Source organism: Protopterus annectens, chromosome 2.part2 (assembly GCF_019279795.1).
Source record: "Protopterus annectens isolate FY-2018-M chromosome 2.part2, PAN1.0, whole genome shotgun sequence".
NCBI classification, from domain to species: Eukaryota; Metazoa; Chordata; order Ceratodontiformes; family Protopteridae; genus Protopterus; species Protopterus annectens.
Genome location: NC_056730.1, coordinates 607,886,223 through 607,901,929, shown reverse-complemented (window position 1 = coordinate 607,901,929; position 15,707 = coordinate 607,886,223).

Below are 15,707 nucleotides of genomic sequence, written 5' to 3'. Positions count from 1 at the left end.
GTGCCCATAGCCACCCCCCATGTTTGTGCATATACCTGTTCTTCATAAAGAAAGATATTGTTGTTAAGAACCAGATCTAGCATGCAACATATATTCATCACATCAGTGTTATCCACCTTAAGCTCTGTCATATGTGTTCTTATTGCATTTATACCATATTCATTAGGAATATTTGTAAAAAGACTTTCAATGTCTAAGGTTACTAATATGGTATCTGGTTGAATATTCTCTTTCACTAAATCTGATTTCAAGTCATCCAATAAACTAAAGGAATCTAGTAATATAGTTGGTATTTTCTTGACATAAAGTCCTAGTTTCGTTTGAATGTATAGCGATATATTTTGTGTTACCCAGTGATCACCTGATACGATAGGATGTAATGGGGGTGGGTCCTTACCCTTATGTAGCTTAGGTAAGCCTTTGATAATTGGTATCAACGGAAAGTCTATTGTCAGATAGTCATAAAGGGATTTGTCAATGGACCGAGTCATAAGCATGTCATATAAGGTATCAGAAACATAGTGCACAATGGATGCTATTTGTGATTTCTCTATCAGTTTATAGGCTTTATCATTTTTTAACATAGTTAACATAAGTTGTCGATAGAACAATGCGTCCATCGCAACTATACCCCCACCTTTATCTGCTGGCTTAAAAACAAGACCAGGATCATTACACAGATTTCTCAGTTCAGACATCTCCAATACATTCAAATTAAAAAAGTTATCCTTTTTGCTATAACTATCATAATACGAATAAAGGTCACGTTCGCAAGTTTTCAAAAAGATGTCAACAGTGTGTACAAGTGGAGGTATGAACACACTCTTCTTTCTGCAGACGGCGTCTTCACCAAAATGAGTTAGCGAGTTAGGAATGTTTTCCTTGAATAGTACTTTAAGGGAGAGCTTTCTGCAGAATTTACGCAGGCCTATTAAAGTGTCAGAAATGGCACTGCGCCTTGAAGGAATAAAGGACAGACCTCTATTCAAGATGCCTTCTTCAGTCACAGTAAAGGTTTTAGTTGACAAATTGAAAAAAAGATGATTTATGTTTTTTATTTTTTCGCCCTTCTTCGTTGTTCTAGCATCTCTCCGGACAATTTCCTTTTCCCCCTTCCCCGGCTGGTGGAGCGGATACGGACCGCTTCCTTGTAGGGTAGGGGAAAATTTAAGGGTAGTGGCGCCATGAACTTATTACTCAGCCCTACTGCTTTAGATTTAGCTCCCAGCGTATTGTGCTGTATAAGACCCTGCTGATTACAGGGTAGTGAAGCTACCGGTGTGTCCGATGGAATAAGGATTTCATCAGTAGCCTCATTTAAATGCAGTCTATTGCTAGTCATGTCATGTTGCACAGTCGTGGTATCATTAGTCACAGTGCTGGAAGATGAGGCTAATATTTCGGATTGTGGTTTATTAGCTTTATTACTAGAACCAAATCTCGGCCATACAAAAATGCGGCCGAGGGAAAAGTCTTCACAATCACGTTTCAACTTTTTGATTTTAATCTGTTCTAGTTTATCACTATAGAGAGATAATTGTCTATTCATTGCCTTAATTTTAGAGTTACAAAAATCTGTTTGATAAGCAGTGGTAATAGAGTTATAGTGTTCCTCTACCTTGGTAAGTAGCTCCGCTTCGATCGGTGCAAAGTAGTCCAGCAATAGCTGGATATATTTGTTGCCAAAGTCGATGTTTAGCTTTTGCCACTGCCGCAACAGCTCAGGTTGGCTATCCCCGTATGTCGGCATGCACAAGACACGCATGCCGCGGGGGATAACTTTATAATGCTGGCATGCTTGCAAATGCCTTCGTTGCCAAACCAGTCTGTACAGACGATACAAATCATTCTCAAGAGTTCTCATACTTCCAAAGAACTCATATAGATTATCATTTGTCGTGGATGGACTGACATTGACCTCACTGTTAATGTCCATGTGTAGTAGAGGATTATCTTTCTGATAAAAAATAGAGTTCCAGTCTCCATTCGCCATCATCTGTACTGGGTTGTAATCCAGCTCAATATTTTGAGTTTCCATCGTGTGAAGACCGGTCAGTAGCAAAACGATGAATACCAACAGCAAGAAGCAGAGACCGATCATCCAAAGGTTCCAAACATCAAGGATCGAGGAACAATGACTGAAGAAATGTAGAAACCACCACGAAGATAAAAAATGTAAAATGAATTTATTGTAGATCAAAAAACAAGCGCTTTCACGCAATATAAATTGCGCTTCCTCAGGTTACAAATTACAAAACCAAATGAGTACTTTTATACCAAATGCATTGCCTTTCAATTAGATCATTGAAACAATCATTAAGTAAGCAATCAAAGTGCTTGTTTGTATAAAATAAGGATTCAGTGTTAACGTCACAAGCAGTCTAACACAATTAAACACAAACAACCTTATCATCATTCAGTGGCACTCAGATACAAAATTTTGAATATAAATAATGTTGATAATCATTAGGTAAATATCTTATATAAACAAAATAACATAAAAATATTCGTGCCGTAACCATCTAAATATTAGTAAAACTTTTAATAGGCGCTTGCAGGAAGCTATGCCCATATTTAGAAAGTCTAATGCTGAAGTTGCCAATACTACTTGATTCTGCAGTAAACACAATCAGATAATTAAGGGCTAACAAACCATTAACTCAAAGATTCATGAATCAGGAAATGTTGCCCATATATGGCTAGAAGTATAGCCAGAATACTTATATAGAATCACCGTAGAAAAGAGGTGATGACAGCAAAACAAAAGTATGAAGCAACTTTCATTTAGCTCAATAGAGGTTATACTGCATGGCGCAAATATGAAAAAAGTAAAAATATAAGAAATACAAAGATATATAGAAATATATAAATAAAGATACACATCAATCATAAAATTTCATTCATTCAAAAGTTGAGTGGTAACAGCATAAAAATAATACTTTGAATTTAATCAACGCTGACTAAAAACTAAAAACTCGTATTAATTATTAATGAATATAGTACTTTATTATAATAATAATAATGATTACATTAAAACGAAAATATTAATTTACTCCATTATTATTTTGTGTTTTTCTAAATAATTAATTGTTTTTTATTTTTATTTTTAAATTTTGACAAATACGCTTCTATCATAATGTCATGTACCAAGTTCCGCTATAATAAGCACACAAGCTAGTGGCTAACATACATAAAGTTAGTATGCCAAGAAGATGCTATTTTATTTTTATTTCTAGATATTAGCAAACATGCTTCCGGCATATTATTATATAACAAATTGCGTTATGATAAGCGCACAAACCAATAGCTAACAAGCATAAATTTAGTATACAACAAAAAAGGATATAAAGCGTCTTTCAAAATTAGCTTACATAGAACATATCATAATTCATTTTAGCATATCTAAGCAAAGAAACATGCCCAAAAATACTCACTATAGGTATTCTCACTTAGAACAGAATATATACAAACCAATGCAGGATTTATATGTCTGAATCAATGGGGCTGTGATGCTGTTCATAAAGCTAATTAGCAGAATGGCAGAAAAGCTCTGCGAAAATGACATAGATATTAATAAAAATTATAAGAATTCACATTAGACAAGATCGCAAAAGGATACAAGATACATAAAAGACTCTGCATCAATAGTGTAGAAAGCAATAATCGCATTATACATGGTAGCAAAAAACAATACCATGATGATATTACTGATAGTGACTGAATGAACCAAATATTCATAGAATAGTACATTGAAAATATAAAAATGTAAGAATATAGTATAGAGCTATCTAATTAAATATTAAATGCAGTGGAGCTGATGGAGTCAAGGTGACCGATATCAAATATAATTATGGCTTAAGGTTAATATTTCAAATTCATGAGTATAATCATGCCCAATAAGCGTTTACTTCAACATATTAACTAATGTTGTACTAGCTTATAGTAAATCAATGAAATACGTACATAGGTACATACGTACATGTCAGTAGGAAGGAACAGGATAAATGCCTGGAGACGCACTCAACTGTAATGAGTTAAGTCTGAGCTTGTGGCATCTGAGAATATTCCCTTTACTGTGAAGTACACTGACTACATATTAAAGGGCAAGTATAGTCTAAAGAGAAATTCCTTTACTCAGAGTGTATTTTCTTTCCTAAAGAATGCTACCCCTACTTCCACATAATAATAAAGAATGATGTAGTGTGTTTTTCCATGTGTACTATTTCTATCCTGGTCATTTTCCTCAGTGCTCACCATGCTGAGGCTGAACTGAAATATCATTACATTTTCTTTATTACTTTGACTCCCTTGCTCTTACATAATTGTACGTATCACATTTTAAAGTTTCTACCCAAGAAAAAAAAAACACATGCACAAGATATCTCTAACCTTTTGTTATTTCATACCCACTGGCATCTTAAATTTATACAGGCTGTAAGCATTTATCACTATTTTCTTGTAGCTGATACTACTAAAAGCAACAAACTGAATGAAGAAGCTAAGTTGTTCCTATTTTTAATTTAATTTAAATGGTATTTTGCAGCAAATCAATAAATAAAATAAGCTGCTTACCACAGTATGTTAAAGGCATGACAAGCAACCCAAAGCAGACAGTACCATTGGAAGAAATTTTCAGACAATCTGTTCAGATATTCTCAAAGTTGGCAGTAAATTCTGAAAACACAAGGACACTGGAATACTGACATGATGTAAAACCTTTTATTGGATCAAGATAGTCTTTTGCAATTACTCGAGCATTGAGACTACATCGAGGTCTTCATTGAGAGTTATTAAATTACTGGTATTAGATGCAGTTTTTAATTATCCAATAGTACAGGTTACGGCCTGCCATAAAACTAGAGTTTCTTCTTGCATGTTATTAGAGTCAGTGTTAAATCAGTACAGAAGATAACAGTGCCAGACACTCATTTGACACTTAATGAAAAAAAATAAACCACAATACAAGAGATGTGTAGGAAGATTAGTTAAATCCAGAGAAAGAAAACAAGGAGTTATAATTTGAAATTTGTTAGCCTATCTAAACAAACAATCTCTGTGAGACAGATGGTTTGGTCAACAAAAAATATGAAGTTACAATAACGTCCAGTTCATGTGAAGTGATGTGTTTTGAAAAAGACTGGTGCAACTAAGAGAATAAGATATTAGGTTTGAATGTATGGATGTTGTATAGAGTTGGAACAATACAGAGCCTATGGTTTAGCTAACTGAAAGAAAAACAGAATGAGAGAGCAAAAAGTAATGCACCTTCATGTCAGACTAAGGTTCTGGCAGATACTGATGAAGAGCAGCAGTAATGAAGAACGTGCTGCTATGCTGTTAAAAACTGCCTGAATATTAAGGCCTTACTGACTGCCAACTTTATGGTTTCTAGTGTTCTGATTAGGCTTCTACATTATGTGATGATAAGTACTCTCTTATCTTGAATAAAACACAGAAGCCAAAACACAAAACACAATAATCTTATGGTTGTTAATTTCTGAGATAGTCATCAGTTTGGATTCACAGCAAATTCATTACAAAATCATGCATTATCAGAATAAGAAACATTTGCTGCCCTTTATTTTACATTTCTTATGTCCATTCTTAGCTGCTCAGAAGGGAAAGTTCTTTAGGGCCACAGTGTCGCATAAAATACACTATCCAGATTGAAACCACTGACTGTCAGATTGAAACTCAATTGTTCTTTCCAAAGGTGTACAGAAATGTCCTTGAAGAACCATAACTGATATATTTGATAAAAAATAATCAGACTGGGATTTTTTTTTTGGCTACTGGCATATCAGTCATTTTACATGTAACTGTGTGTCTATAGTCATTCATGTGATGCCCCTGCACTGGCCCAGTAATCAAGGAGCCTAAGTCCTCACCACTGGCAACAATGGGGGACATACACACTGGGAGGATGACAAGTACACACACAGTAAAGTGCAATTTCCCTTAAGAGCACACAGAGATCACAGTCAGTCTGGGGCTGGTTTCTCCCTCTCTCTTCAAATCCCCAATAAGACCCCCCACTGGCACAGCTATGGAGTTGAGTCCTTAGCCAGGGTTCCAAGCCAAGTCCTCCCGATACTCTCTATGTCCAACCAGTGCTTTGTGTCCCTGCACAAGTAGCTGACACACACACACACACACACACACACACACACACACACGCACGCACACACGCACGCACGCACGCACGCACGCACACACACACACACACACACACACACTTTCAGATTTGATTTATACACAGACACACTTGCAAAAGGCTGGCACAGGTTTACTAGCTATGCCCCCTTCTGACCAGACTATTAGGTAGTTATCACTGTCACCAGGACCCCTTGTCAGCTACTTTAAGGACCTTACCAAAGGGTGTCCAATCCTACTGTGTAATGTTACTATTAATCCAAATGGTAATCTGACCAAGAACAAGGCTATTTAGGAGTGGCTTGTACAGTGTCACCATATAGACATGCAAGTACACTAAGAGCTTAAATATGCCTCACAGATATCAGCCACAAATATAGGTTTAAATATATTTAATAATAAATAATAAAAGAAAAATACAATACACAGTAAATTAACACAGTAACTTCAGAGTTCAAAATCACAGGAAATATTTTATTTGCAGGACAGTGTCAAATAAATAAAGAAAACATTGAAGCTATACTTCACTATATTCCTATCTGAGTTTAAAAGATTTACTATGCCCTAAAATCTTACTTTCGACAAGGCAAGAGCAGATGTGAGAGGATGTTTCCAGGTCAAAGACAGAATACAAAATGCACAGCCTCTCTCTGAGAGAGTTCTTAAATTAATATCTAATATTACTGCTGAGTTAGTTAGGATGACATCACTTTTTCTCACCTGACTTTCAATTCCCAAGCTAGACCCCCCCCCAGTGTCAGAAACTACCCACATTTAACATCTGTCTGTGAAAATACATAGTCTTCAGATCTTTGCAACTGCTGGAAGACATAAAACACTTACAAAACAACACAGAGAGTCCCCTAGTGTAGACATCCTGTGTCCTGTTAACTGAAACTGAAAGATAACTTTTATAGCACAGTCGTAAAACAATTTAATTTCAACTTATTGTCTCCGTTTTTTTTTTTCAAGTTAACCTTTTATGTTTGAGTTGCCATTGTTAAAACATACATTTACACAATTACAATAGTTTATATACATTTCTATTCTAAGCCAGCAGGACATGCTTTGGTTACATTTTAGCTCAGTCCTTTAAACCCTTACACACACTTCTGTATATATCATATCAATATTCACAAATGACATAGAATTATTTACAAAATTCCAGATAGCTGGGCTGGCAGTATGTCCTTTTGTGACAATTCATTCTAGTTCTGAGTGACTAATCTGTCTCTCCTGTATAACATTCCTATGGACTAAGGTTGTCACTTCTTGTTATGACTAAAACCAGGCCAAGGTCACAACCCTTACACCTCCGATAACCCCACCCATATCCTCCCTTCTCCCACCCACTTTCCACCGATTTTGTGACATCATCATTGTGTCAGATGATGAGGAACGTCCTCTTTTTTCCATTTCTGGTGCCTTTTTTCTGCCGATTTATTATGCTTTTCTGTAAAAATGCATAGTAAATCTACAAGTTTAACAATCGCAAATAGTCTGTTTCTTTTTTTTAAACAGAATACCAGAGCTTGTACAGTGTTTTCTGGACTATTGGACAGTTTGATTTCCAGATAGTCTGGAAAAAATGGATAGGTGGCAAAGCTAGTCTAGTCACCTTCAACATTTTTTATTTATTTATTTATTTTATTTTAAATTTGTTGACCGGGTATGTCCAACTGAGCTGAGGGGCCCTTTTTCAGTGGAGGCCCGGGGAGAAAAGCTCCATATATTAGACAATTATCAGATAACTAAACAGTTAATTAAAAAGATAGAACATAACTCATACAATGCATCAAGGAAAACATTTAGAAATGAGTTCAATAAGAATGAGATGTAAATTAATTATGAAATTGCATGATGCATTAGAGATCAATTTTACAGATTGTAGTTAAGGATTAACATGGACCATTGAATGATTTTCACAAAGGCATTAGGGGGGTAGGTTAAGAAAACAGTTTAAGGATCCTATTAGAAGAGGTGGATAGTGTGAATTGTGAGAGGGAAAGAGGAGAGCAGGAGGTGAGCTTTCTTAAGTAAGGGGAAGGAGTTCAAGGGGGGTGAGTACAGTGGCAGGTCCAATGACATTTAAAATATTCTTTGATAGCAGCCTTAAACTGTTTAGGATGAGTGAGGGTCCTGATTTCAAGAGGGAGTTTATTCCAAAAAATAGAAGGATGGTAGTTGTATATGTTGCATCCAAATTTGGTCTTGGGTTTACTGATATTTTGTAGGTCTTGGGTAGAGCTCCATAGTAGTCTAGTAGGAGAATAATGGAAGATGAGGGAGGATAGGACTGGGCAGAAGGAGGGCTGGAATAACATACATTGGATGATCTGGAGCTGAGAGAGGAGAAGTAGATGGGGTAGCTCAAGCCAGTTTAAGCTTTTTAGAGAGAGACAGTGATGGGATTTTTAAGGTTGTTGGGTGGCAAACCTAGCTATTTTATTATAGGTAGACTGTAGTTTTGATAGTAGAGAGGAGCTGAGATTTGTGAGAATTTGGGAGTTATATGTTAGACTAGGTAGGAGGTAAGTGTGGGAGAGAGTGAGCCTAGCATCTGTGGTCAGGAACTTCTTGTTTCTGTACAGGAGTCCTAATTTCTGATGTTTTTTTTCTGATGCAGTTATTTACATGTAGGTCGAATTTAAGTTGATCATCAATGATGACACCAATAAGTTTTGTACTGGATTCCACTTCAATGGTGGTGTTATTAAGTGATAGTATGGAGAAGGAGGGTTTAATATGGTTAACATTTTTAGGGAGAAAGAGTAACAGTTTTTTTTTTCTGGGTTGAGGATGAGCAGGTTATTGGTGAGCCAGGTTTCGATTGACTTAAAGGATGTTTGGGTAGCAGATAAGAGCTCAGAGGGAGAGTTGGCAATGGTGATGCCTGTAGAGTCATCAGCGTATTGAAATGGGGAAGACTGAGGACAAGAAGTATGGAATAGATTTGTAAAGATATTGAAAAGTAGTGACCCTAGAACAGATCCTTGGGGAATACCCATTTTGACAGGGAGAGGAAGGGCTAGGGCAGAGTGCCATCTCACTGATTGCAGTCTGTCGGTGAGGTAGCTGGAGAACCATGCAACAATATATGAGGAGAAATTAAGGTTAGTCAGTTTTTCCAGTAGAAGAGAGTGAGAGACAGTGTCAAAAGCCTTTGAGAGGTCCAAGAATAAGCAAGAAATGAGTTTGTGGTTGTCTCTGGCTAGTGAAATTGTGTTAAGGAAGGATAATAGGGCTGTGGTAGTGCTATGTTTCGGTCAGAAACCATGCTGAGTGGGTGTGAGGAGATTATCCTGTATAAGGTATTGCATGACTTTTTTGTGAACACGTTTTTCCAGAACTTTACAGACAGGGGAGAGGATAGCGATATGTCTGAAATTGGTGATTTCTGAGGAGTTTCCACCTTTGTGAATAGGTACTGTGTAGAATTGTTTCCAGATAAAAGGGACATTTGATTCAGAGATGGATCAATTGATTAGGATAGAGACAGGGATAGTGAGAGAGTCAGCTGCTATTTGAAGGAAATATGAGGGAATGTTGTCTGCTGATACTGAGCATGGTTTAAGTTTGGAGAGTAGAGATTTGATATAGCTGGTAGATACTGGTTTGAGGGAAAAGGTAGGGGCAGAGTTAGTAGATAGAGTAGGATCTGAGGAATCTGGAGAGTTAGAATTAGAGGAGAAAGGCTCAGAGTTGAGAAGTTTGGCTGTGGATTCAATAAAGTTGGTGTTAAAGGTATTGGCTGTGCCATCAGGAGTTTTGTTTGAAAAGGGATTGGGTGAGCTTGGATTACCTGGGTGTAGAATTTGATTTATAGAATTCCAGAATTTTTGTGGATCTGATTTTAACACTATTGGAGGATTGAAATAGAAGTTTTATTTGTCTTTATTAATGAGTTTTTTGTCTGATTTCTGAGTTCATTGTATCTTTGATTTGATTTTTGATAAACCACATTTTAGAAGTTTATTTAAAGGAACACTGTACTTTGAAAATTCTATTCTGTGAAGTTATGTTGCAAAATAGTACAAATCATATGACAAAGTTTTGCACCTTGGGTGCTTGTAGGAGGTTTTTATGCCATTTGGTCTGTGTTTCATTTCAGTCAAGGTGCCCTCACAAGAAGATTCTTTAACTTTGGTGGTTGTTTAAATAATAGTAGTGTGAGTGCTTGAAAAATGTTTATTATCTTGTCATCTTCACTAAACATTGGTTGGAGGCTTTTTATGATTTTGTAGAGTTAAGTTCTGGATGAAATTTTATCACTAGTGAAACTCTGTCACGGGTTCATCTCTTTATAATGCAGCAGCTATTCTTACAGTAGCTGTATGCCTCTGACAACTGGCATGTCAAACTCCCTAGCAGGGTGACATTGAGCAAGCATGGCTTCTTTTAGTTAAGCCAGCTATGTATGTCTTCTGCCTCACTGGAACAAATGTGGTGATATTGAAGTGATTCACTGTAAATACTTGACTTTTTTGTGTGTCTGCAGTGATTACTGCTTTTGTGCAGATACATCTGTCTGCCTGTCAATTGGTATTGTGTAGACATGCCTGTAATGTGTACTAAGAATACACTAAGCTAAGAATTCAGTAGGAAAAGCCTTATATGGTAACAAAATCTTGCAAACATTAAAATTGCTCACTCTATACCTAAGGCTCAATGACAACCATTCCTCATTCAAAACACAACTGAAAATCCATCTAACGGACTTATGGCTCTGTTTTTGTAAATCACAAGGATAATGCACACCTCCCAATTCCTTTACTTTCCTTTTCTAATTTCACTACCTATCCTGGTGATAGACAAGTCTGTTTGGATGATTAAGAGTGTTGTGTGTGAATATATTGTACTTAATTAAATTCTTTTGCAAACAATTCTGTCTAGTAATAACTGCTCCTATACTTACTAACTCTAATTATTCTGCAATTAACTATACTCAATTTAAATGCACTTCCTAATGCTTATTACTAACAATATTTAAAATATGTTTCCACTTTTATATTCTGCTGCCACCATTATATATTCTTTTTTTTTGCTCAATAGGTAAATATGATCAAAATATACATTACCATCTATCAGTGCCACAAGATTCACGTACTTGTTTTATTATTCTGTATCATACATTATTTTACATTTCTGTTTTTATTACCCTGTTTCATGTATTATTGAAACTTTGGGGCTTTTCTCCCTAGGCCTTCACAGAAAAGAGGTTCCATGCCCAGTCAGAATTTCCAGTAAACAAATGTAAACAAAATAAATATCTCATTGTGTATAGTATCTTTAGTGTCAAGGAAGGTTATACTTAAAGTAAAGTACTTCAAGGACAGTTTGATAGATGGATGGATTTTGTTGAGCCATTGGTTGAGTTCCTTTAGAGAGATGATGCTATATGTTCAGATTATGAATAAAGCATCAATAAAATGATAAGTGAGTGTTGTGTGTGTGTGTGTGTGTGTGTGTGTGTGTGTGTGTGTGTGTGTGTGTGTGTGTGTGTGTGTGTGTGTGTGTGTGTGTGTGTGTGTGTGTGCAGTATTGTACAAATTCCTTTTCTAGGTTTGTCTTGTTGTCTTGAAGAGGTTTGAATATTGTGGATCATTCTGGTGTCCATTGTAGTACCCACAGTCTGAACATAATGTTTTCCATTGAACTTTAAGTTACTATGTGTCAGAATAAACTCTACAAGTTGTTCCCTTATATCTGGAGTAATGTTGGAATGATCTTTTTGCTGAGGGAGGCAGCAATGCCATCCCCATGTGAGATGTTTGTATAGAGTGATGCAATATCCATTGTAGCTTATGGATTTTTGGTAACTTGTAGAAAACATCTGGTCTGGGCTGACTTGGAAGATATTGTGGAGGCATTACCAAAAATCCATAAACCAGAAACCCAGGAAGACCAATAGTATCATGTAAAGTAACTCTAGTTACTCTACCTTTTCTCCTGGTGAGAGAAGGAGTGCAGTTATATTATTTCATAGAGACTGCTGATCACCAGAAAACTTAATAACTGCTTTATAGTTGACAGCTTGGAAGATATGCTTATATTCTGATCCTGGTGAAAGTAGGAGCAGAGTGCATTGATTCTTGACTCTTTCTGATTGGAGAGTGAGTGTCTGTGCTTAACTTACCTGAATGGTCTGGTTGCTATTCAGGGCATCTACCAGAAAAAGGTTACAAACCTGCAGACCCTTGCATCATCTGGGACAAGACTGTGGATCACCAAACAGGCCATGGCCTGCTTCTCTTCTTGGGACTGGTGTTAACATTTTGCTTCTGGTGAGAGAGGAAGCAAAGGAGTATTGTATCCCAACAGAGTGAAGCTGTGCTGAGACCAGCATTAGTAGTAGCTAAGCAGTAGCCATTTATGTGACTCTCCTCTTTTCATCATTCTTGACAAACTAATTCTTTATTTTCAGTAAGTACTGCTTGATTTCTTCCTAACTTCAGAATATCTGCCTAAATACTTCATCCTTAAATTTTCAGGGTCTCCATATTAGTTTCCCCTCAAATGTTTGGCAGTGCTCTGTACAGACTCAGACACTTTGAGTGACATTTTTCCTGCAAAAGGCTTCAGTAATTAATATATTGAGGTCATATCCAGGCATGTCTAAAGGTCAGTTCCCTGTGCTTTCTCCTGTCAACCTGGTGAAGTTGGGCATTCTGAGGCAATGTAGAAATTGCCTCATGTACACAAACAACCCTCTCCTCTTACCTCCAAACACTATGGGCCAGATTCACGAAGGCTTGCACGGAGTCTAAGAGTAGAGTAAGACTCCAGCCAGCCAACATGTCTGCCAAGCAATCCAGGAACAGCCGGCAAGGGCATGCAAGAGAGCTCCTAAAACGACTCTTGCATGGACAGTGTTAGTTTATGCAAATTACTTCATTTGCTGCTGAAAGCTATGCAAATGAGGTAAATTTGCGATCCAGGAAAAACTAACCTGTCCAAGTAAGAGTAGTGTTATCTGCAGAAATGTACTTGGTTGGCAACTGAGTACCGTTCTGCAAATAGCAAAACGGAGCTATGACAGTTCCAAATAAAGGATGCATCCAGTTGAGGAAGCATGCCAATGGCCAAATATATGGTCATTGGCATTTTTATCTGTTGCAAAATAATAAAAAATAATTTTTTTTTCCCTCGATCTCCGATGTTTAAGCATAGCGCAGCACCGCGCAAATGATCTGGTGCACTAAAAACCTGAAAAACAAAAAATAAAAGCCACAAATAGGGATTTTATTCAAAATATTCATCTGCCATGCAGGTGAATGGCAGGCTGAAGACAACATGGCTACTGAGTAGTGGTTGCTAAGGGGGGAAGCTTAGTCTGAGAGATGTAACCAAGCATTAGTAGGCAATCCTATGCAAATGAGTATAAGGATAGTGAATCCCAATTTTCCCTGCCATGTGAACCATGTCCCTAGAGTGTAAGAGTAGGATTAGGGGAGTAACAGAGTAGAAGATAGGTGACATCATGAGGGGGTATGTATCAAAAAGACTGTAAGCTTATTGGAGCAGAGTGGCATGTGTTTGCTGTAAGTTACTCAGGACTGGAAGAGGCGTGTCTACAGTTGTCTAAACTGAAACCCAGAAACCGAAGGTGTACGCCGTGGCTATCACTAAAGTTTATTGCAAAACTGCTTACACTGTCTGGGCGCATGTGAGTGCCTGTAAACCTGTCTAAGCCTGTGTGCGTGTGTGAGCACCCGTGTAAGCCTGTGTAAGGCTGTCTAAGCCTGTATACATGAATGTGCACCCGCCTAAGCCTGTGTAAGCTTGTGTAAGCCTGTGTGCGAGCGTGTGCACCCGTCTAAACCTGTGTAAGCCTGTGTGCGCGCATGTGCTCTCGTGTGCATGTGTTTGCGCTTGTTTGCGCGGCGCTGCCCCCTGTGGAAACAGAAAGTGAAAAGGAAGGAAAAGAAGTAGTAGGAAGTTAGGAAGTTAACCAAGGAGAACTAGCAGAGCTGCCAGGTGAAATCAATCAGAATCAGCCAATTACACAGGCAGTACACTAGTCCAGCACTTAAAACTTTGCAAACAACATTCCCCCATGTTTTTCTCAGAAACACTGCAACACTGCAGTCAACAAAGAGAAGAGAAAACTTAAAAAGCTTAACTGAGACAAAACAATGTTAGGGGCTGCCATTGCTGTTATAAGGCAACATGGGCAAGATGCTGAGGGTGGTGCCATTGTGAATGCTGCTGAGCAACCCACAGTGAGGAGACAAAGAAGAGTGTATAGACCCAGGGTAACCTACCATGCTACATGAGCTGGAGATAGTGGAGTGCTATAGAGTGGACAGAGAGCTCCTGCAGCAAATTGTTGAGCTGTGCAGGCCACGCCTCACACATAGAACCAACAGAGGGGAACCCATCCCAGTGGAAACCAAGGTATGTGTTGGCCTAAGAATACTAGCAACAGGTACCTTCCAGAAACCAACTGGTGATATGATGGGGATTTCACAGGCATCAGCATTCAGGGTACTGCACCAGTTCCTGAATGCCATGTCAGCACATGTTGGTGATCATGTATATTTCAACAATTCCCGTGAGGTATTGGCCAGCAATATGCGTCTCTTCCATCAAATAGCAGAATACCCTGAGGTAGTGGGTGCAATTGACTGCATGCACATACACATCAAAGCACCAGCTGGTGAGCGGGGTAGGGCCTACATCAACCGCAAGGGCTTCCACTCCATCAACTGCCAGGTCATGTGTGATGCCCAGGGCATAAAACTGAATGTCTGTGCTGGCTGCCCTGGAAGCTACCACGATTCCCATATCTGGCATCTGTCGCAGCTGTACCAGACATTTGCCAATGGGGCCATCCCTGATGGTCACCTAGTGGGGGATGCTGGATACGCACTGGAGCCATGGCTGATGACACCCATCAGAAATGCACACACACCTGAACAAGAACTCTATAATGAGGCACACGCACAAACACGAAATGTAATCGAGCATGTGTTTGGGATGCTCAAGTCACGGTTCCAATGCCTGGACACATCTGGTGGAGCCTTGCAGTAGTCACCAACTACATGTACCCAAATTGTCATGATATGTGCCATGCTACACAATATGATCCTGCAAAAACAGCTGCAGCAGGAACAGCATGGGGCAGGGCCAAACAGCACCCCACCATTGCCAAGGCCTGCACAGGCACAGCGTGACTCAGAGGAGGAACAACCTGAGCCTGCCCCAGTAGGCAGAAGGAGGCATGCCCAGTATGCCTTGCCCTTGGCAAAGAGGCAACACATAGCACATACACTGGCTTAGTAGGAACCCTGGAAATGATACCTCTCTCTGACTCGCACATAAAATAAAAGGGATGCCTAACTTGACACTACCTGTTTCCAAATGTATAGGGAGTGTAGTATGTGCATCCGACATAGGCAGCCCTGCAGCACCACCTGAGGCATGATTGCCATGTTTTAAGCAATATAAAGCAGTGCTAAGCAGCTTTTACCAGTATCTAGTATATGTAAACAAAATTGCTCGTGCAATGTTGGGCAAGGTCGGGCAAAGTTGAGCAAAGTCAGTTAAACAAG